The sequence below is a fragment of the Trachypithecus francoisi genome, unplaced genomic scaffold (assembly GCF_009764315.1).
Source record: "Trachypithecus francoisi isolate TF-2019V2 unplaced genomic scaffold, Tfra_2.0 Lachesis_group11, whole genome shotgun sequence".
Taxonomy (NCBI): domain Eukaryota; kingdom Metazoa; phylum Chordata; class Mammalia; order Primates; family Cercopithecidae; genus Trachypithecus; species Trachypithecus francoisi.
In genome coordinates this window covers 100674847-100697653 of record NW_022681456.1, presented here as the reverse complement: position 1 = coordinate 100697653, position 22807 = coordinate 100674847, and the positions used below count along the sequence as shown (strand labels likewise).

Here is a 22807-nt window from a genome sequence, read left to right as displayed (position 1 = left end):
CTAGTAGCTATAAGTGTGGTCTGGATCACTGTGAGGAGCTGCACTCAGCTTCTACAGGGCATAATTTTCTGTTGAGGAATAATTCAGGTAGACTTCTCCAGGGCACCTGGTTTTATCCTGACTTCGGGTATAGGTGCAGGTGGTGGTCTCAGGTGGCTCCAGGATATGGTATGATCTGTGGCTTACTGACCCTGGTCTGTCTGCAAGCGGGTAGCACTGTCCCGCCACAAGTTAAGGTGACAGGAACACAGCATTGTAGACAGGATCACCATGCACTTGTCTAAATCAGAGCTACTTAAATCTTGAGTCTCACATGAATGGACTCAAAACTTCCCCTCAAAAGTGAATTAATAAACAGAGAAAGAAACCCTAAAAATATGGTTAAAAACAACTATGAAAGTTAATAGGCTGCTCTTGATCCCTGCTGGACCATGACCAGAAATGAATTAATGGCAGGGGCAGGCTCTCAGTTTAACATGTGAAAACATGACATGCTGTGCAAATGAATCAAATTAGAAGTGAAAGAGACAGTGCTGTCAACTGTTTATTCAGGCTGTGCCAAAGCCCTTAAGAATGGGAAAGGTACCAGAAATAAATATGGCAACTTGGTAAGTGAGAAGACATGCTTTGCTTGTTGGTTGTATGGTTCATTCAACAACGAGTTTGGGCATTTTCTGCCAACCACGGCCTAAACAAGCAGTAGCATATTCAAATGCCTGTAGTGGAAATTCAAGTGAAATGAAGACTGTAAGTCCTCTTTAATGGGGAGTAGATTTCCACTCATTGTATCTATTAAAGGAGTGTGAGTCGAGATGCCAGATCTTCTGGTTTTCCAAGAGAAGCCAAAAGACTAGAGGGGTTTTTTTGTTTTGTTTTGTTTTTGTAAAATTTCTCAATGTTTGCAACTAAATAATTTGATTTTGTGGGCCAAGCTAAACGTAATCTGTTTAGTGGTGTGCCTTCTCTGGCTCAGGCAGTGTAAGCCTGATTGTGCTCTTAGTGCAGAGACAGAACATCAATATCTGTTATCCAAGCTCGAAAGCAATAATGCCTAGAGTCATGTAAATGCCAAAGACCCGAGGCAGGGGCGATGTGAGGAACAATGCACGCAGGAAGTGGCATTGATCTGGACCCTGGGACACAGGTAGGATTTAGAGGTGGGTCAGTGCCTCCTGCCTAGAAAGGGGAAATACAGGTTGTTTATTTTGAGTAGCATATAGTTCAGTGTGTTAGCAGCTGCAGGCTGTGGAAATCTTTCAAGTATGGAAAGAATAAACAAAAGTCCTTCCCATAATCTGCATGATCTCCCATAAACACACAAAACCTCCCCAGGTGAATTATACAGTGTAGGTTTAAAAGAGAATATGGATTTTTTCCCAGCTTTAGTGAGATGTGATTGACAAATAAAAAATGTATACATTTAAGGCATACTACATGATTATTTAACGCATGTATACATCATGAAATGATTACCACAATCAAGCTAATTGACATATCCATTACCTCACATAGTTACTTTTCTGTGTGTGATAAGAACACTTAACATCTACCCTCTTAGCAAATTTCAAATATATAATACATTCACGCATCGCTTGATGATGGGAATATGTTCTGAGAAATGCATCATTAAGAGATTTCAGGGAGGCTGAGGCAGGAGAATGGCGTAAACCCGGGAGGCAGAGCTTGCAGTGAGCTGAGATCCGGCCACTGCACTCCAGCCTGGGCAACAGAGCCAGACTCCGTCTCAACAAAAAAAAAAAAAAAAGAGATTTCACTGTAGTGCGAACATCGTGGAGTGTACTTACACAAACCTACGTGGGAAGCCTGTGACACACGTAGGCTATGTGGTATGGCCTACTGCTTCTAGGCAACAAACCTGTATACCATGTTTCTGTACTTAATACCATAGGCAATTGTAACACAATGGTAAGTATTTGTGTATCTAAACATAGCTAAACTTAGAAAAGGTACAGTGAAAATGCTGTAAAAAAGACCAAAAAAATGATATGCCTGTACAGGGCACTTAGCATGAATGAAGTTTGCAGGGTTGAAGGTTGCTATGGGTGACTCAGTGAGTGAGTGGTAAGTCAATCTGGAGGCCTAGGCCAATACTGTACACTACTGTAGGCTATAAACACTGTATACTTAGGCTACACTATATTTCTTTTTTTTTTTTTTTTTTTTATTGAAACGGAGTCTCTCTGCAGCCCAGGCTGGAGTGCGGTGGCGCGATCTCGGCTCACTGCAAGCTCCGCCTCCCGGGTTCACGCCATTCTCCTGCCTCAGCCTCCCGAGTAGCTGGGACTACAGGCGCCCGCCACCTCGCCCGGCTGGTTTTTTGTATTTTTTAGTAGAGACGGGGTTTCACCGGGTTAGCCAGAATGATCTCGATCTCCTGACCTCGTGATCCGCCCGTCTCGGCCTCCCAAAGTGCTGGGATTACAGGCTTGAGCCACCGCGCCCAGCTTAAACTATATTTCTTTAATGTTCTCTTCTTCAAAAAATACAAAAAAATTAGCCGGGCGAGGTGGCGGGCGCCTGTAGTCCCAGTTACTCGGGAGGCTGAGGCAGGAGAATGGCGTGAACCTGGGAGGCGGAGCTTGCAGTGAGCTGAGATCCGGCCACTGCACTCCAGCCTGGGCGGCAGAGCCAGACTCTGTCTCAAAAAAAAAAAAAAAAAAAAAAAAAAAAAACCTTAGCTTACTGTAACTTTTTTACTTTATTAACTTTTAAATTTTAAAAAAATTTTGACTCTTTTGTCATAACACTTAGCTTAAAACACATATTGTACAGCTGTCCAAAAGTATTTTCTTTCTTTATTTCTTTATTTTATAAGCTTTTTTCTATTTTTTAATTTTTTTAATTTTGGGAACTTTTTTGTTAAAAACTAAAACACAAACACACACCTTAGCCTAGACATATACAGGGTCAAGATCATTAATATCACTGTCTTCCACCTCCAAATCCTGTCCCACTGGAAGGTCTTCAGGGACAATAGCATGCATGGAGCTGTCACCTCCTATGATAACAACGCCTGCCTCTGGAATAGCTCCTGAAGGATCTGCCTGAGGCTGTTTTACAGTAAGCTTTTTTGTGTGTAGAAGCAGAACACTCCAAAATAATAAAAAGTATAATACAGTAAATATATAAACCAGTAACCTTGTCATTTATTATCATCATCAAATATTATGTTGTGTATGTGCTATACTTTCATGTAACTGGCAGTGCAGCAGGTTTGTTGACACTAGCATCTCAAACACATGAGCGATGTGTTGTCTATGACATTAGGACAGTTACAAGGTCACTAGGTGATGGGAAATTTTCAGTTCCCTTATAATCCTGTGAGAACTGCCATCATATATCTGGTCCATTGTTGATCAAAATGTTGTTATGCAGTGCATGACTGTACATTAATGTTAACTATAGTCACCATATTGTACCTCAGATCTCTAGAACAGATTTACACTGTCTAACTGAAACATACCCTCTGACAAACATCTCCCTACTTTCTCCACCTCCCAGCTCCTGGTAACCACCATTCTACACTGCATCTACGAGCTCAACTTTTTTAGATTCCACATATAATATATTATGCAGCATTTGTCTTTAGTTGTTTGGTTTATTTTATTCAACATAATGCCCTCCAGGTTCATCCATGTTGTCAGAGATGGCAGGATCAGGCCTGGCGCAGTGGTTCACGCCTGTAATTCCAGCACTTTGGGAGACTGAGGCGGGCAGATCACGAGGTCAGGAGTTCAAGACCAGCCTGGCTAACATGGTGAAACCCCGTCTCTACTAAAGATACAAAAAATTAACCAGGTGTGATGGCGCATACCTGTATTTGGATTTTCTCTCTTCTTTTCTTGGTTAATCTTGGTAATGAGCTATCGATTTTATTTATCTTTTCAAAGAACCAACTTTTTGTTTAATTTATCTTTTGTATTTTTTTATTCACTTGCAAAGATTTTAATTAGAAGAGATTTTAATTTTTTTAAAAAGTGTTTTAAAAAACATTTAGCAGAATTATACTTTGTGGGCCATACAGGTTATTGGTTCAGATTAATGTAATCAGGCCTTATAAGGTTTGTTTTCTGTGTTCCATTTTAAAGAGCATAAATATTAAATGCCTCTAAAATACATTTCATTCAAAATGGTTTAATTACAAAACACAATTTGAGCACAAAACAATGCATTATGGTCTCATGGATACAGGTTGGATACAGGTCTCATGGATACAGTTACAAAACACTGTAATGAAAAATTAACAGCCTCAAGTAGATAATACTGTACAACCCTTGCTCAACAAATGACATTTTAAACACAGGGAGAAAAAGCCTGAACGATGTCAATTAGTGCTGTTCTTTTAGTTATATTGAATATGATTAAAGAAGAAGTTTTCAAATTCTTAGTAGTGGTATTAAAATTAAGTTACTTTCTAAACTATATTAAAAACAGCACTGTCTTCAAAGAACTTAAGTTGTTAAAAAAACTTTGACTTCCCAGCTGGCAATATGACCAAAATACATAAGAATGCAAATCACAAGTGACGGCACGGAGATGCCACTGAACATTTCACATTTCGTATGGATCTAGGATGGTGTTCATTGGTACATACGTGTCATAAACTGGACTTTCTTGGCTCAATGACACGTGTAGAAAATCATGATTCTTATAAGAATCTCTCATAAAGTCCAAGAACAAACATATTCGACCAAAAAATCTAAACTGTGCACTTTTGTTTCTTAAAAAAAAAAAAAAAAAAAAAAAAACAGTGTAAACCAGGTTTTCAACCTAATAAGAGAAAATCCATTTTTAAAAGTCTCATAGCTGTATCCATCTTCCAGTTCAGCTTAACGGATGCAGCACAATAGCCACAATTTTGTTACAGACTAAAATCCAACAGATAATTCCAACACCACCTGCTATCTAGTAGAAAAGGCTACCAGGTGATCTAGAGGGGTTATCCATTTTCTCTGGACAACAGCCACGGGGACAGAATAATACTTCCAAATGAGTGAAATCATCAGGGCAACCTGCAATACATAGAAAGCGACACTTGTCATCCATTTTATCTTGGCTAATTGAGTTGTCTGAGCTTTCACGTGGGTTTTGAGCTTATCCGTCATCTTGTTGATCTTTCTTCCTAGCATGGCATAGCTGGCAAACTCCTCCATCATGTTGACCATGGAAAGTTTCTACCTGGACCTTGGAGAGATCCTGCGTGGATCTCCGCTCTCATCTGTGACTCCTGCTCTGCGTCTGTCTGCAGCACCCTGGACATGAATGATGAGGACAGGAGGAGGATCAGGGCAGGGCGTGTCTGAGCTCAGGCTTTCCTTGGATGGGTCTTGCTGGGTCTGCTGTGGTGGTTGGGGGCTGAGGTTTCCAGGTCAATGGAATTGTGTACCTAGGAGGATTATGGCTGTCTCTGCTTAGTCATGCGGGTTGTCAAGGAAGTGGAGAAAAGCCAGCAGTCACAGGTCTCACCCAGCTCCCACTCAAACCAAAGGGCCAGTCTCACTCCCAGTGTGACCCTTCTAATAGCCCCGAGTCTGTTTCCAGGCAGTGGGCAGCAGGGCTTGAGAACTTGCCCCAGGCTACCCACTTCCCAGCTGCAAAAGATAAGGGCTTGGTTCTTCCCCCACCTGTGGAGTCTGCACACCGGATTCGTGCCCTCCCCTGAGGTTTGGCCAGGAGGCTTCTCACCCGGTTCAAATTGTTACAAAGTTCAGCTGGAGACTTTCTTCTCCCTGTGGCATTTTCCCCTGCGCCTCTGGCTGTCCTCCTGAAGGATCGCTGTGTTGCCAGGCCTCAATGGCCTGCTTGGGGACCCAGAGAGCTCCCAGGGCCTTAACTTGCTGCTTCCTCTGCCCCTGTATTTCACTCTGCTCTCTAATTTTTTTTTTTTTCCTAAGACAGAGTCTCGCTCTGTTGCCCAGGCTGGAGTACAGTGGTGAGATCTTGGCTCACTGCACCCTCAGCCTCCTGGGTTCAAGCAATTCTCCTGCCTCAGCCTCCTGAGTAGCTGGGATTATAGGCATGCACCACCATGCCTGGCTAATTTTCGTATTTTTAGTAGAGATAGGGTTTCACCATGTTGGTCAGGCTGGTCTCGAACTCCTGGCCTCATGATCCGCCCACCTCAGTCTCCCAAAGTGCTGGGATTACAGGCATGAGCCACCATGCCCGGCCTACTCTCTGAATTGACTCAGCTCCAGGTAAGGTCAAAAACTCCTCCCACATACAGACCTTCAGTTTCCCCAGTGCGGGTGTGTGGAGCATCTCTTTTTTCTACTTCAGCAGTTGGGGCACTTACAGTATTTTGGGTGTCTCCCAGGTCCTGTAGGAGCAATTGACTTCTTTCAGAGGATCTGTGGGTGCTCTCAGGATTCCTGGTTTCAAGAACATGATTTCATTCTCATTGACTAATAGACTGTCTACCTGCAATAAAATTCAGTTTTAATTATTTTTTCAATATGACAAGTTCAAAGAAGGTTGTATTTTCTGGTACATTTAGAATTTTCCTGTTTTCTAGAACATAATTATATTATGAATTCATTTGAAACTCAGCAGCCTAGCTTTTATTCTTATATGTAAAATTAGGATATAACTTAGGATGTTTTAAATATTATTTTCTTTGAGAAACAACATGGGTTTGAACTGCTGGGCTTACTTATATGTAGATTTTCTCCTGCCCCCTGCCGCTGAGACAGCAGGATGAACCCCTCCTCTTCCTCCTCCTCCTTAGCCTATTCAATGTGAAGAAGATGAGGATACAGACCTTTATGATAATCCACTTCCACTTAATGAATAGTAAACATATTTCTCTTCTTTATGATTTTCTTAATTATATTTCTTTTTCTCTAGTTTACTTTGTTGGAAGAATAGACTGCATAATACATAGACAAAATATGTGTTGATCAACTGTTTATGTTATCAGTAAGGCTTCCAATCAACAGTAGGCTATTAGTAAAATTTTGGAGGAGTCCAAGGTTATACACAAATTTTCAACTGTATGGGGGTGGACACCCCTAACCTCTGTGTTGTTCAAGGGTCAGCTGTATCAGTATGACCCCCAGGTCAGATCCACTTACCAAAGTCATAGTTACCAAAAAATTTTAAAAAGCTGTATCTCACAAAAAGTATCTTAAAATAAGTTCTTACTTCTCACTGGAAATGTAATTCATGAAATTTTTCTGACAAACACATTGTTGAGTTAAAAACATAAGAAGTCTTTCAACAATATGGCTCTGGGTCATGATTTGATATATTTAGTCAACGTTTTGTTTAAAAGAACAAATCATTTCTGTGGTTTCTTTTAGCCATCTCTGCTAGTCACATATGCATACATAAACATACACACACACACACACACACTCAACTATAAACTATGATACATGCAGCCGTAGCTATGCGTCACTAAATAAATGCTGAAACTTTATGCCAGGAGAACAAATACAATGTATTGTATTATATATACATATATATGTACACATATATATATTATATTTAGTACTTTCCATATATACTATAATATAATATAGTGCACTGAGGCATTTTCCCAATGCTTCTATTCAGGGATGCTTTATTTGATAAGGTAATAACAAAGTCTTCTAAGCCAAAGTCCATGTGATTTTATAGGCTCAGGTTTTGGCTATGATGAGTCAGACAAAGAAACTTAAAAGACAGCCAATCACATTGTGTCAAAGGAGACGAGATGCTTCAAATGCTATTGCCTCTCGTCAGCAATCTACAGCAAGCAAGAACACCACAGCAAGAAAGCCACTCTGGTGTCATGTATGGACTCAAAAGTAACAAAGATAGCATAAATAATTCATAAATTTGCACCTCAAAAAGGCTGAGCAATCTTGAATATTGTCGATTGGCATATTATCCTGTCTTGTAGGAGCTTTTCACTGATATGCTATCAAACTAAGAGTTTCCTCTGAAATAATAAGGCTTTTTAGCTCACCCATGAGCTAAAGATTTTATGTGGTATTATCTCATCTTGTTCTCAGCAATCTCTATAATAAATAGAGACTGACATTCGTGCATAGCATGCTTTGCCATCTCGTGTTGATGTAGGTAATCTTGATAACACTCCTGTGAAGTAGACCAACAGCCTTCTGTAGATGCTGTTATTATTTATCTCTATTTTAAAAGCCACACAACTGGTAAATTCATGAATAAACTCAACAAATATTGTTTAATGTCTTATATTCAGTTTTTTTATTATTCAGGGTCCCATGAGACATTCTGTGCATACCAGGAATTATATGATAAGAAGAAAAAAGACACTGTCTTTGTCCTCATGGAGCCTACAGTCCAGGAGGATCCAGACATTATGGAACTAATCACAAAACAAATGCAGAATTATAGCTGTGCTCACTGGTGTCATAAAAGGTGACATGGCTCCTAGGAATCATAGAATCAAGTGACCTAAATGGTCTAGGAGGTCTTGTTTTCCTGTGGAGTGATGTGGAGGTGAGGGCTGGGTATGAATAGGATTTTTAGGGTAAGGAGGTGGCAAAACAACATATGCAAAGGCCCTGTGGCAGTAGTAAGTGTCCTGTGTGAGAGATGGTATGAGGGAGCAGGGGCATGGTGTGAGATGCAGATGCAGGGGTTTGGTGGGGACTAGACTCACAGAACTTGTGAGCCAGGCCAAGGGTTTCATATCTTTATTCGGACAAGGTTTGAAGAGAAGAGCAATGCGGTAAGGTTTGTCTTTGAAGGGATCTCTTGCTCTAATGTGGGCAATGGGTGCTGGGGACACAGTAGGCACCAGGAACCTGACTGGGCTGTTGGAGAGGTCCAGAGAAGGGGCAAAGCTGACCCCAAATGTGTTTTCTTTCAAATATTTCTTTCACACAACCTTGCTGCACAGTGATCAGGGACATTTCATTGTCATGAATCTATAAATAGGAAACCTAGAGTATAGGAGCATTATTTTATTAGGGCTACCTCAGTGCTCAATGAGAAAGCCAAGAAAAATAAAGAATGTGAGTGTTTTGATGCTCATCCCACTATACTGTTTCACAGACCTGCCAGCTAATACATAGGAATAAGAATTGTAAATCTTGTTTTAGCAGGTTTTCCTTTTAGTCTGCTTTCATTCTGTCTTAATTTGCAATCTCTGCAGGCATTCTGGCTGAAATCAAAGGACCCTGAAGTCATATATGAGCTTTGCACAAAAAGAAACTAAGAAAGCAAAATTTGACAAAACTCTTGAAGCTTGAGCATTTAATTGAGTCAAGACATTACATTTATGAATTAAGATTCCTTTAATCTTTACACATATATAGTAAAATCTAACATCATTGACATGTTTATCTAGTGTATCTTTTGATTCATTGACATTATGTTTGAAATTTGGTTTCATAATTGAGCCTTCAGTTTTTTATTATTCAGGGACCCACAGTATCTCGGATTATCATTTCAGTTTTCCCTTTCTGTTTGCCTACAAAAACCCTGTCTTCCAGCTCAGCAGCGCCTGAATATGTTTTGGGCATTGCTACCTCTGTGCCTGTTCATGTTCTTGGGACAGCCCACCCCACCCTGGCTTGACCACTGCTCATTCATGAAGCCGCACCTTGTTTCTTCCTTTCTTGGGAAGCTTTCCCTGACTACCCCAGCCACTTTGAGCTTGCTTCTGCAGAACTCTTCAAACACTGTCTATATCCATCATTTGAAAGTCACAATCTGTTGAACTGTGGTGTTAGGTCTCTCTATAACTATGTTTCATATCTTCCACTGCACTGGAAGTTCTTTAAGAAGAAAGAGTGATTCCTTCTGTGTAAAACACTATGTCTTGTATCCAGTAGGTGTTTAATATCTACAGCATTAAAATAAAAAGTATACATAGTTTGCTCATTGATAAACATTTACAAATAGAGGCACTGTGTGTTTTTCTTTTATTGGGCAAAGCCACTCCTTGGGCTCTGTGATGTCTTAAAGTCATGCCAATTATATTTTGGACAAAATTTCAATTGACAAAATTATGTCTGAAAGTGAACAAGCGACTTTTGAAAAATAAATGCAAAGAAATTTGGAGAAAGTAAATTGGTGTTGAACCTTCAATAGAGACAACAATGCCACATTTCAGATTGAAGTTATCTGGATAATCTCTTATCTGGTAAAAATTTTCAACATTGACCTTCTTTTTTTTTTTTTTTTTTTTTTTTTTTTTTTTTTTTTTTGAGGAGGAGTCTCGCTCTGTCGCCCGGACTGGAGTGCAGTGGCCGGATCTCAGCTCGCTGCAAGCTCCGCCTCCTGGGTTTACGCCATTCTCCTGCCTCAGCCTCCCTAGTAGCTGGGACTACAGGCGCCTGCCACCTCGCCCGGCTAGTTTTTGTATTTTTAGTAAAGACGGGGTTTCACCGTGTTAGCCAGGATGGTCTCGATCTCCTGACCTCGTGATCCGCCCGTCTCAGCCTCCCAAAGTGCTGGGATTACAGGCTTGAGCCACCGCGCCCGGCCAACATTGACCTTCTTAAGTTTTTTTATTAATATAATTTAATAATACATTTATAAATATATACTATATGCATATATACATATGTAAACATGTTGGTAAAATTATAAGGACTTAAAAAATAAAGGCATTTGCTGATTGACCAATGGATCAAATAGTCTTATGTGGAGGATAAATATATTTGAGTTAATAATAACAGCTAAAATGTGTTGGGTACTTACTATGTGACAGGCACTATTCTAAGAGCTTTATATGTATTAACTAATTAAATGTTGATAACCACCCTATAAGTTAGATAATATTATTATCCTCATCTTACAAATAAACTAAGACACAAGAAGATTAAGTAACTGGCCCAACATCACAAGCTAATAAGTGACACAGACAGGATTTGAGCCCATAGATTTAACTACTACACTATACTCCTTCTCTGGTTAAATATTAATTACTCCAAGAATACATACCCTGCAAGTTTAATAATTTATTTACATAGCATAGTGTTTTTATTATTTAGTTCTTTTAATGAAACTAACACAATGAAGGGGTAGACCAAAAAAGAAAAAAACTTGGAGAGGGGTGGATAATGCTCTTCGAATATTTGAAGACATTTACTGTGGCAAGAGAAATTCATTTTGTGTTGCTCTAAATAGATTGGGTATAAAACTAAAGCTGATAGTGGATACAGGAGGAATAAACATTTCAGCTAAAATAAAGAGATGTCCAGTCTTTACAGACTTTCTTTCATTAATGATCCAATCTTCTTTTGAGAACATTCAGGGATCCTGAGCAAGATGGCCGAATAGGAACAGCTCCAGCCTCCAGCTCACAGCGCAAGTGACACAGAAGACGGGTGATTTCTGCATTTTCAATTGGGATACCGGGTTCATCTCACTGGGGAGTGCTGGACAATCGGTGCTGGTCAGCTGACGCAGCCTGACCAGTGAGAGCTGAAGCAGGGAGAGGCATCACCTCACCTGGGAAGCACAAGGGGGAAGGGAATCCCCTTTCATAGCCAAGGGAAACTGAGACACACAACACCTGAAAATAGGGTAACTCTCACCCTAATACTGCGCTTTACCAAGGGTCTTAGCAAACGGCACACCAGATTATATCCCACACCTGGCCAGAGGGTCCCACGCCCACAGAGCCTCCCTCATTGCTAGCACAGCAGTCTCAGATCTAACTGCAAGGCAGCAGCGAGACTGGGGGAGGGGTGCCTGCCATTGCTGAGGTTTAAGTAGGTAAACAAAGCTGCCAGGAAGCACGAATGGGGTGGAGCCCACCTCAGCTCCAGGAGGCCTGCCTGCCTCTGTAGACTCCACCTCTGGGGACAGGGCATAACTAAACAAAAAGCAGCAGAAACCTCTGCAGATGTAAATGACCCTGTCTGACAGCTTTGAAGAGAGCAGTGGGTCTCCCAGCATGGAGGTTGAGATCTAAGAACGTACAGACTGCATGCTCACGTGGGTCCCTGACCCTTGAGTAACCTAACTGGGAAACATACCTCACTACGTGCAGACCAACACCTCACACCTCACACGGCTGGGCACACCTCTGAGACGAAGTTTCCAGAGCAAGAATCAGACAGCAACACTCGCTGTTCAGCAATATTCTATCTCCTGCAGCCTCTGCTGCTGATACCCAGGAAAACAGGGTCTGGAGTGGACCTCAAGCAAACTCCAACAGACCTGCAGCTGAGGGTCCTGACTGTTAGAAGGAAAACTAACAAGCAGAAAGGACACCCACACCAAAACCCCATCAGTTCATCACCATCATCAAACACCAAAGGCAGATAAAACCACAAAGATTGGGAAAAAGCGGGGCAGAAAAGCTGGAAATTCAAAAAATCAGAGCTCATCTCCCCATCCAAAGGAACACAGCTCATTGCCAGCAACGGATCAAAGCGGGATGGAGAATGACTTGTTGACGAGTTGAGAGAAGAAGGCTTCAGTCAATCAAACTTCTCAGAGCTAAAGGAGGAATTACGTAACCAGTGCAAAGAAACTAAAAACCTTGAAAAAAGAATGGAAGAATAGATAACTAGAATAATCAATGCAGAGAAGGCCATAAATGAACTGATAGAGGTGAAAACTATGACACGAGAATTACGTGACAAATGCACAAGCTTCAGTAACCAACTCGATCAACTGGAAGAAAGAGTATCAATAATTGAAGATCAAATGAATGAAATGAAGTGAGAAGAGAAGTCTAGAGAAAAAAGAGGAAAAAGAAATGAACAAAGCCTCCAAGAAATATGGGATTATGTGAAAAGACCAAATCTACATCTGATTGGTGTGCCTGAAAGTGAGGGGGAAAATGGAACCAAGTTGGAAAAGACTCTTCAGGATATCACCCAGGAGAACTTCCCCAACGTAGTAAGCCAGGCCAACATTCACATTCAAGAAATACAGAGAACGCCACAAAGATACTCCTTGAGAAGAGCAACTCCAAGACACATAATTGTCAGATTCACCAAAGTTGAAATGAAGGAGAAAATGTTAAGGGCAGTCAGAGAGAAAGGTCAGGTTACCCACAAAGGGAAGCCCATCAGACTAACAGCAGATCTCTCGGCAGAAACTCTACAAGCCAGAAGAGAGTGGGGGCCAATATTCAACATTCTTAAAGAAAAGAATTTTAAACCCAGAATTTCATATCCAGCCAAACTCAGTTTCATAAGTAAAGGAGAAATAAAATCCTTTACAGACAAGCAAATGCTTAGAGATTTTGTCACCATCAGGTCTGCCCTACAAGACACCCTGAAGGAAGCACTAAACATGGAAAGGAACAACCAGTACCATCCATTGCAAAAACATGCCAAAATGTAAAGACCATCGAGGCTAGGAAGAAACTGCATCAACTAACAAGCAAAATAACCAGCTAATATCACAATGACAGGATCAAGTTCACACATAACAATATTAACCTTAAATGTAAATGGACTAAATGGTCCAATTAAAAGACTCAGACTGGCAAATTGGATAAAGAGTCAAGACCCATCAGTTTGCTGTATTCAGGAGACCCATCTCACATGCAGACACACACATAGGCTCAAAATAAAGGGATGGAGGAAGATCTACCAAGCAAATGGAGAACAAAAAAAAGCAGGGGTTGCAATCCTAGTCTCTGATAAAACAGACTTTAAACCATCAAAGATCAAAAGAGACAAAGAAGGCCATTACATAATGGTAAAGGGATCAATTCAACAGGAAGAGCTAACTATCCTAAATATATATGCACCCAATACAGGAGCACCCAGATTCATAAAGCAAGTCCTTAGAGACTTACAAAGAGACTTAGACTCCCACACAATAATAATGGGAGACTTCAACACCCCACTGTCAACATTAGACAGATCAATGAGACAGAAAGTTAACAAGGATATCCAGGAATTGAACTCACCTCTGCACCAAGTGGACCTGATAGACATCTACAGAACTCTCCACCCCAAGTCAAGAGAATATACATTCTTCTTAGCACCACATCACACTTATTCCAAGATTGACCACATAGTTGGAAGTAAAGCACTCCTCGGCAAACGTAAAAGAACAGAAATTATAACAAACTGTCTCTCAGACCACAGTGCAATCAAACTAGAACTCAGGACTAAGAAACTCAATCAAAACTACTCAACTACATGGAAACTGAAAAACCTACTCCTGAATGACTACTGGGTACATAATGAAATGAAGGCAGAAATAAAGATGTTCTTTGAAATCAATGAGAACAAAGATACAACATACCAGAATCTCTGGGACACATTTAAAGCAGTGTGTAGAGGGAAATTTATAGCACTAAATACCCACAAGAGAAAGCTGGAAAGATATAAAATTGACACCCTAACTTCACAATCAAAAGAACTAGAGAAGCAAGAGCAAACACATTCAAAAGCTAGCACAAGGCAAGAAATAACTCAGAGCAGAACTGAAGGAGATAGAGACACAAAAATCCCTCCAAAAAATCAATGAATCCAGGAGTCGGTTTTTTGAAAAGATCAACAAAATTGATAGACCGCTAGAAAGATTAATAAAGAAGAAAAGAGAGAAGAATCATATAGACAAAATAAAAAATGATAAAGGGGATATCACCACCGACCCCACAGAAATACAAACAACCATCAGAGAATACTATAAACACCTCTATGCAAATAAACTAGAAAACCTAGAAGAAATGGATAATTTCCTGGACACTTACACTCTCCCAAGACTAAACCAGGAAGAAGTTGAATCTCTGAATAGACCAATAGCAGGCTCTGAAATTGAGGCAATAATTAATAGCCTACCAACCAAAAGAAGTCCAGGACCAGACGGACTCACAGCCAAATTCTACCAAAGGTACAAGGAGGAACTGGTACCATTCCTTCTGAAACTATTCCAATCAACAGAAAAAGAGGGAATCCTCCCTAACTCATTTTATGAGGCCAACATCATCCTGATACCAAAGCCTGGCAGAGACAAAACAAAAAAAGAGAATTTTAGACCAATATCTCTGATGAACATCGATGCAAAAATCCTCAATAAAATACTGGCAAACCGAATCCAGCAGCACATCAAAAAGCTTATCCACCGTGATCAACTGGGCTTATTCCCTGGGATGCAAGGCTAGTTCAACATACACAAATCAATAAACGTAATCCAGCATATAAACAGAACCAAAGACAAAAACCACATGATGATCTCAATAGATACAGAAAAGGCCTTTGACAAAATTCAACAGCCCTTCATGCTAAAAACTCTCAATAAATTTGGTATTGATGGAACGTATCTCAAAATAAGAGCTATTTATGACAAACCCACAGCCAATATCATACTGAATGGGCAAAAACTGGAAGCATTCCCTTTGAAAACTGGCACAAGACAGGGATGCCCTCTCTCACCACTCCTATTCAACATAGTGTTGGAAGTTCTGGCTAGGGCAATCAGGCAGGAGAAAGAAATAAAGGGTATTCAGTTAGGAAAAGAAGAAGTCAAATTGTCCCTGTTTGCAGATGACATGATTGTATATTTAGAAAACCCCATCATCTCACCCCACAATCTCCTTAAGCTAATAAGCAACTCAGCAAAGTCTCAGGATACAAAATCAATGTGTAAAAATCACAAGCATTCTTATACACCAGTAACAGACAGAGAGCCAAATCATGAATGCACTCCCATTCACAATAGCTTCAAAGAGAATAAAATACCTAAGAATCCAACTTACAAGGGATGTAAAGGACCTCTTCAAGGAGAACCATAAACCACTGCTTAATGAAATAAAAGAGGACAAATGGAAGGACATACCATACTCAGGGATAGGAAGAATCAATGTTGTGAAAATGGCCATACTGCCCATACTGCCCAAGGTAATTTATAGATTCAATGCTATCCCCATCAAGCTACCAATGAGTTTCTTCACAGAATTGGAAAAAACTGCTTTAAAGTTCATATGGAATCAAAAAAGAGCCCACATTGCCAGGACAATCCTACGTCAAAAGAACAAAGCTGGAGGCATCATGCTACCTGACTTCAAATAATACTACAAGGCTACAGTAACCAAAACAGCATGGTACTGGTACCAAAACAGAGATATAGACCAATGGAACAGAACAGAGCCCTCAGAAATAATACCACACATCTACAGCCATCTGATCTTTGACAAACGTGAGAGAAACAAGAAATGGGGAAAGGATTCCCTATTTAATAAATGGTGCTGGGAAAATTGGCTAGCCATAAGTAGAAAGCTGAAACTGGATCCTTTCCTTACTCCTTACAAGAAAATTAATTCAAGATGGATTAGAGACTTAAATATTAGACCTAAAACCATAAAAACCCTAGAAGAAAACCTAGGTAATACCATTCAGGACATAGGCATAGGCAAGGACTTCGTGTTGGAAACACCAAAAGCAATGGCAACAAAAGCCAAAATTGACAAATGGGATCTAATTAAACTAAAGAGCTTCTGCATAGCAAAAGAAACTACCATCAGAGTGAACAGGCAACCTACAGAATGGGAGAAAATTTTTGCAATCTGCTTATCTGACAAAGGGCTAATATCCAGAACCTACAAAGAACTCAAACAAATTTACAAGAAAAAAACAAACAACCCCATCAAAAAGTGGGCAAAGGATATGAACAGAGATTTCTCAGAAGAAGACATTCATACAGCCAACAGGCACATGAAAAAATGCTCATCATCACTCACCATCAGAGAAATGCAAATCAAAACCATCTCACACCACTTAGAATGGCAATCATTAAAAAATCAGGAAACAACAGGTGCTGGAGAGGATGTGGAGAAATAGGAACACTTTTACACTGTTGGTGGGGTTGTAAACTAGTTCAACCATTGTGGAAAACAGTGTGGCGATTCCTCAAGGATCTAGAACTAGAAATACCATTTGACCCAGCCATCCCATTACTGGGGATATACCCAAAGGATTATAAGTCGTGCTGCTATAAAGACACATGCATACATATGTTTATTGTGGCACTATTCACAATAGCAAAGACTTGGAATCAACTCAAATGTCTATTAGTGACAGACAGGATTAAGAAAATGTGGCACATATACACCATGGAATACTCTGCAGCCATAAAAAAGGATGAGTTTGTGTCCTTTGTAGGGACATGGATGCAACTGGAAACCATCATTCTCAGCAAACTATCACAAGAACAGAAAACCAAATACCGCATGTTTTCACTCATAGGTGGGAATTGAACAATGAGATCACTTGGACACAGGAAGGGGAACATCACACACTGGGTCCTATTGTGGGGAGAGTGGAGGGGAGAGGAATATCATTAGGAGATATACCTAATATAAATGACGAGTTGATGGGTGCTGACGAGTTGATGGGTGCTGACGAGTTGATGGGTGCAGCACACCACCATGGCACAGGTATACATATGTAACAAACCTGCACGTTGTGCACATGTACTCTAGAACTTAAAGTATAATAAAAAAAGAAAAAAAGAAGAAGTGTAGGCACTGATCTGAGCTTATGGGAAGAAGGTAACCCAGAGGAAGTGGAACTCTGAAGGATGAATCAATATCCCTGTATAAATCAGAAGTATATTTAAAACTCTTAAACTGAGGAAAGGTAATAGCTGCTTAATCCTTCCATAAAAATTTTAGGAGATTTATCCTATACAAATCCTCTGGAAAAAAAAATAATAAAAAGCATGTTGCTAAAAAAAAGAAAAAATTCTGCATCTTGTCATGGAGATACTTAAGCATAAGCCAGATGACCACATTAATGATTAAATAAAAGATGTCACTAAATTTATGTTGAACTGGATTAGACAATAATTTTAGAATTTTTCTTTTCTTTTTTTTTTTTTTTTTGGTGGGGTGATGTGGAGATAGCGTCTCACTTTGTCACCCAGGCTAGAGTGGAGCACAGTGGCATGATTTTGGCTCACTGCACCCTCTGCATCCCAGGTTCAAGCGATTTTCCTGCCTCAGCCTCCCAAATAGCTGGGACTACAAGTGTATGCCACTATGCCTAGCTAATTTTTGTATTTTTTTAAAGTAGAGACAGGGTTTCACCATGTTTCCCAGGCTGGTCTTGAACTCCTGACCTCAAATTATCTGCCCACCTTGGCCTCCCAAAGTGCTGGGATTACAGGCATGAGCCACCACACCCAGCAAGGTTAAGATTCTTAATGCGGAGTCAGTAATGATGTAAATTTTTTCCAGGATCAAAATTTTTTCAGGAAAAGCTCCATGGCATTGGATTTGGCAATAATTTCTTGGATATGATAACAAAGGCACAGGTAACAAAAGAAAAAAACTATAAACAGACAACCAACAGAATGGGAGAAAAATTTTGCCAACTATGCATTTGACAAAGTTCTAATATCTGGCATCTATAAGAAACTTAAACAAATTTACAAGAAAAAAAACAAACAGACCCCTTAAAAAGGGGGCAAAGGACATGAACAGACACTTCTCAAAAGAAGACATACATGTAGCCAACAAACATATGAAAAAGAAGTTCAACATCACTGATCATTAGAGAAATGCAAATCAAAACCACAATGAGATACCACCTGACAACCATCAAAATGGCTATTACTAAAAAGTCAAAAAATAACAAATGCTGGTGAGGTTGTGGAGAAAAAAGGAACGCTTATACACTGCTGGTGGACATGTAAATTACTTCAGCCATTGTGGAAAACAGTGTGGCAATTCCTCACAGGCCTAAAGACAGAAATACCATTTGACCCAGCAATCCCATTGCTGGGTATATGCCCAAAGGAATATAAATCATTCCATTATAAAGACACATGCACACACATGCTCACTGCAGCACTATTCACAATAGCAAAGACATGGAATCAACACAAATGCCCATCAATGATAGATTGGATAAAGAAAATGTGGTACATATACAGGATGGAATATTATGCAGCCATAAAAAGGAATGAGACCATGTCCTTTGCAGGGACATAGATGGAATTGGAGGCTATTATCCTTAGCAAACTAACACAGAAGCAGAAAACCACATACATATGTTCTCATAAGTGGGAGCTAAGTGATGAGTACACATGGACACATACAGAGTAACAACACACGCTGGGGCCTATCAGAGGGTGGAGGTTAGGAGGAGGGAGAAGATCAGGAAAAACAACTAATGGGTACCAGGCTTAATACCTAAGTGATGAAATAATCTATGCAACAAAACCTTATGACATACTTACATATGTAATAAACCTGTACATGTACCCATGAACTTAAAACATGTTTTTTTAAAAAGAAAAAGAAAAATAGACAATTGGACTTCATAAAAATCAAAACTTTTGTGCATCAAAAGATACTATTAGCAGAATAAGAAGGCAACTCACAGAATCAAAGTTTATAAATATTTGATAAAAGATTAATATCAAAATATATATAGTGAACTTCTTAAAACCCAACAACAAAAAAGCAAATAACCTGATTCAAACATGGGCAAAGAACTTGAATAGACATTTCTCCAGAAAAGACATATGAATGGCCAACAAGCACATGAAGATGCTCAATTTCACTAATTATTGAGGAAATGCAAGTCAAAACTACAATGAGATACCACCACATACCCTTTAGGATGACTACTAACAATGACAACAACAACAACAAAAAAAAAAAAAACAGAAAATAACAAGTGTTAGCAAAGATGTGGAGAAAGGAATTCTTGTGAACTGTTGGTGAGATTCTAAGATGATGTAGTCCCTACGAAAAACAGAGTAGAGGTTCCTAAAAATAGAATTATCATAAATCAGCAATTCCGCTTCTAGGTACATATTCAAAAGAATGGAAAACAGGATCTAGAAGAGATTTTGTATACACACATTCATAGCAGTGTTATTCACAGTAACTTAAACCTGGAAGTAACCCAAGTGTCCACTAACAGATGAATGGATAGGCAAAATGTGGTATATACATAACAATGAAATATTATTTGGCCTTCCTTTAAAGGGAAGGAAATTCTGACACACACTACAACATGGATGAAACTTGAAGACATTATGCAAACTAAAATAAGACAGTCACAAAAAGACAGATAATGTATGATTCTACTTAGATGAGGTACCCAGAGTAGTCAAAATCATAGTGACAAAATGTAGAATGCTGGTTGCCAGGGACTGAGGGGAAGGGAAAATGAAGAGTTATTATTTAATGAATACAGAGTTTCAGTTTTGCAAGATGAAAGTATTTCATGCAAAGAAATCATCCAAAAGAGATGGACTGTGGTGATGGTTGTGCAGCATTATGAATGTACTTAATACTATTGAACTATGTACTTAAAAATGGTTGACATGGTAAATTGTATGTTATGTGTATTTTACCACAATTTAAAAATGGGAAGAAACAATGTTTTTCTTACCATCTCCATTATAATCAGTTTTTATAACAGCTGAACAACAGTTTTCTTGCAGTCAAGGCCAGCAGGAAAAGAGGCACTGTAATAGAAATCCCCTGGATTCCCTGCAGATGTCTTCAGTCTGTTCAAGTCCACAAGATTAGCTCTGCAGGGAAATTACACATTCCATTTTCCTTTACTTTCAAATCAACAACCTGTCATATGCATGGTATTTTGGAAAATTACAGTAACTGGTTTTCTGTTATTTGGGAAATAATGGAAAATAACAGTGATAATGATTGGATCAACTGTTTAAATGTTTGTGTGTGAAGAGAGTGATTTCCACAACCCTGTAGTGTTAAAGATATGTTCTTCTTTCTTAATCTGAAGATATTTCTTTTTTATTTAGAGCTATAAAGCAGCCATGGAACTAAATCTAGACAAAGTGAAGGCCTGTATGAACATAGTAGCATCCAAAACACCAGGACATAAAACACAATTCATTTCCATGTGGATGGAGTTTTCTCTTTTCTCTTTCTATAATTCTTCACTCTTAAATGATTAAAAACCTATACCCTCATTGAATTTTTTTTTTTTTATTATACTTTAAGTTCTAGGGTACATGTGCATGACGTTTATATCATGTATAACTCCCCAATGCAATCCCTCCCTCCTCCCCCCTCCCCATGATAGGCCCCAGTGTGTGATGTTCCCCTTCCCGAGTCCAAGTGATCTCATTGTTCAGTTCCCACCTATGAGTGAGAACATGCGGTGTTTGGTTTTCTGTTCTTGTGATAGTTTGCTAAGAATGATGGTTTCCAGCTGCATCCATGTCCCTACAAAGGACGCAAACTCATCCTTTTTGATGGCTGCATAGTATTCCATGGTGTATATGTGCCACATTTTCTTAATCCAGTCTGTCACAGATGGACATTTGGGTTGATTCCAAGTCTTTGCTATTGTGTATAGTGCCGCAATAAACAAACGTGTGCATGTGTCTTTGTAGTAGAGTAATTTATAATCCTTTGGGTATATACCCAGTAGTGGGATGGCTGGGTCATATGGTACATCTAGTTCTAGATCCTTGAGGAATCGCCATACTGTTTTCCATAATGGTTGAACTAGTTTACAATCCCACCAACAGTGTAAAAGTGTTCCTATTTCTCCACATCCTCTCCAACACCTGTTGTTTCCTGACTTCTTAATGATTGCCATTCTTACTGGTGTGAGATGGTATCTCATTGTGGTTTTGATTTGCATTTCTCTGATGGCCAGTGATGATGAGCATTTTTTCATGTGTCTGTTGGCTGTATGGATGTCTTCTTTTGAGAAATGTCTGTTCATATCCTTTCCCCACTTTTTGATGGGGTTGTTTGCTTTTTTCTTGTATATTTGTTTGAGTTCTTGGTAGATTCTGGATATTAGCCCTTTGTCAGATGAGTAGGTTGCAAAAATTTTTTCCCATTCTGTAGGTTGCCTGTTCACTCTGATGGTAGTTTCTTTGGCTGTGCAAAAGCTCTTTAGTTTAATTAGATCCCATGTGTCAATTTTTGCTTTTGCTGCCGTTGCTTTTGGTGTTTTAGACATGAAGTCCTTGCCCATGCCTATGTCCTGAATGGTACTACCTAGATTTTCTTCTAGGGTTTTTATGGTATTAGGTCTAACATTTAAGTCTCTAATCCATCTTGAATTAATTTTCGTATAAGGGGTAAGGAAAGGATCCAGTTTCAGCTTTCTACTTATGGCTAGCCAATTTTCCCAGCACCATTTATTAAATAGGGAATCCTTTCCCCATTTCTTCTTTCTCTCACGTTTGTCAAAGATCAGATGGCTGTAGATGTGTGGTATTATTTCTGAGGACTCTGTTCTGTTCCATTGGTCTATATCTCTGTTGTGGTACCAGTACCATGCTGTTTTGGTTACTGTAGCCTTGTAGTATAGTTTGAAGTCAGGTAGCGTGACGCCTCCAGCTTTGTCCTTTTGACTTAGGATTGTCTTGGCAATGCGGGCTCTTTTTTGGTTCCATATGAACTTTAAAGCAGTTTTTTCCAATTCTGTGAAGAAAGTCATTGGTAGCTTGATGGGGATGGCATTGAATCTATAAATCACCTTGGGCAGTATGGCCATTTTCACGATATTGATTCTTCCTATCCATGAGCATGGTATGTTCTTCCATTTGTTTGTGTCCTCTTTGATTTCACTGAGCAGTGGTTTGTAGTTCTCCTTGAAGAGGTCCTTTACATCCCTTGTAAGCTGGATTCCTAGGTATTTGATTCTCTTTGAAGCAATTGTGAATGGAAGTTGATTCCTGATTTGGCTCTCTGCTTGTCTGTTACTGGTGTATAAGAATGCTTGTGATTTTTGCACATTAATTTTGTATCCTGAGACTTTGCTGAAGTTGCTTATCAGCGTAAGCAGATTTTGGGCTGAGACAATGGGGTTTTCTAAATATACAATCATGTCATCTGCAAACAGGGACAATTTGACTTCTTCTTTTCCTAACTGGATACCCT

At 39.5% G+C, this 22807-nt stretch overlaps 1 pseudogene; it reads right to left on the bottom strand.

Annotated features, from left to right (window-relative positions):
• Positions 1-4049: 4049 nt before the first annotated feature.
• LOC117091095 lies at positions 4050-5281 on the bottom strand (annotated as a pseudogene).
• Positions 5282-22807: the final 17526 nt, after the last annotated feature.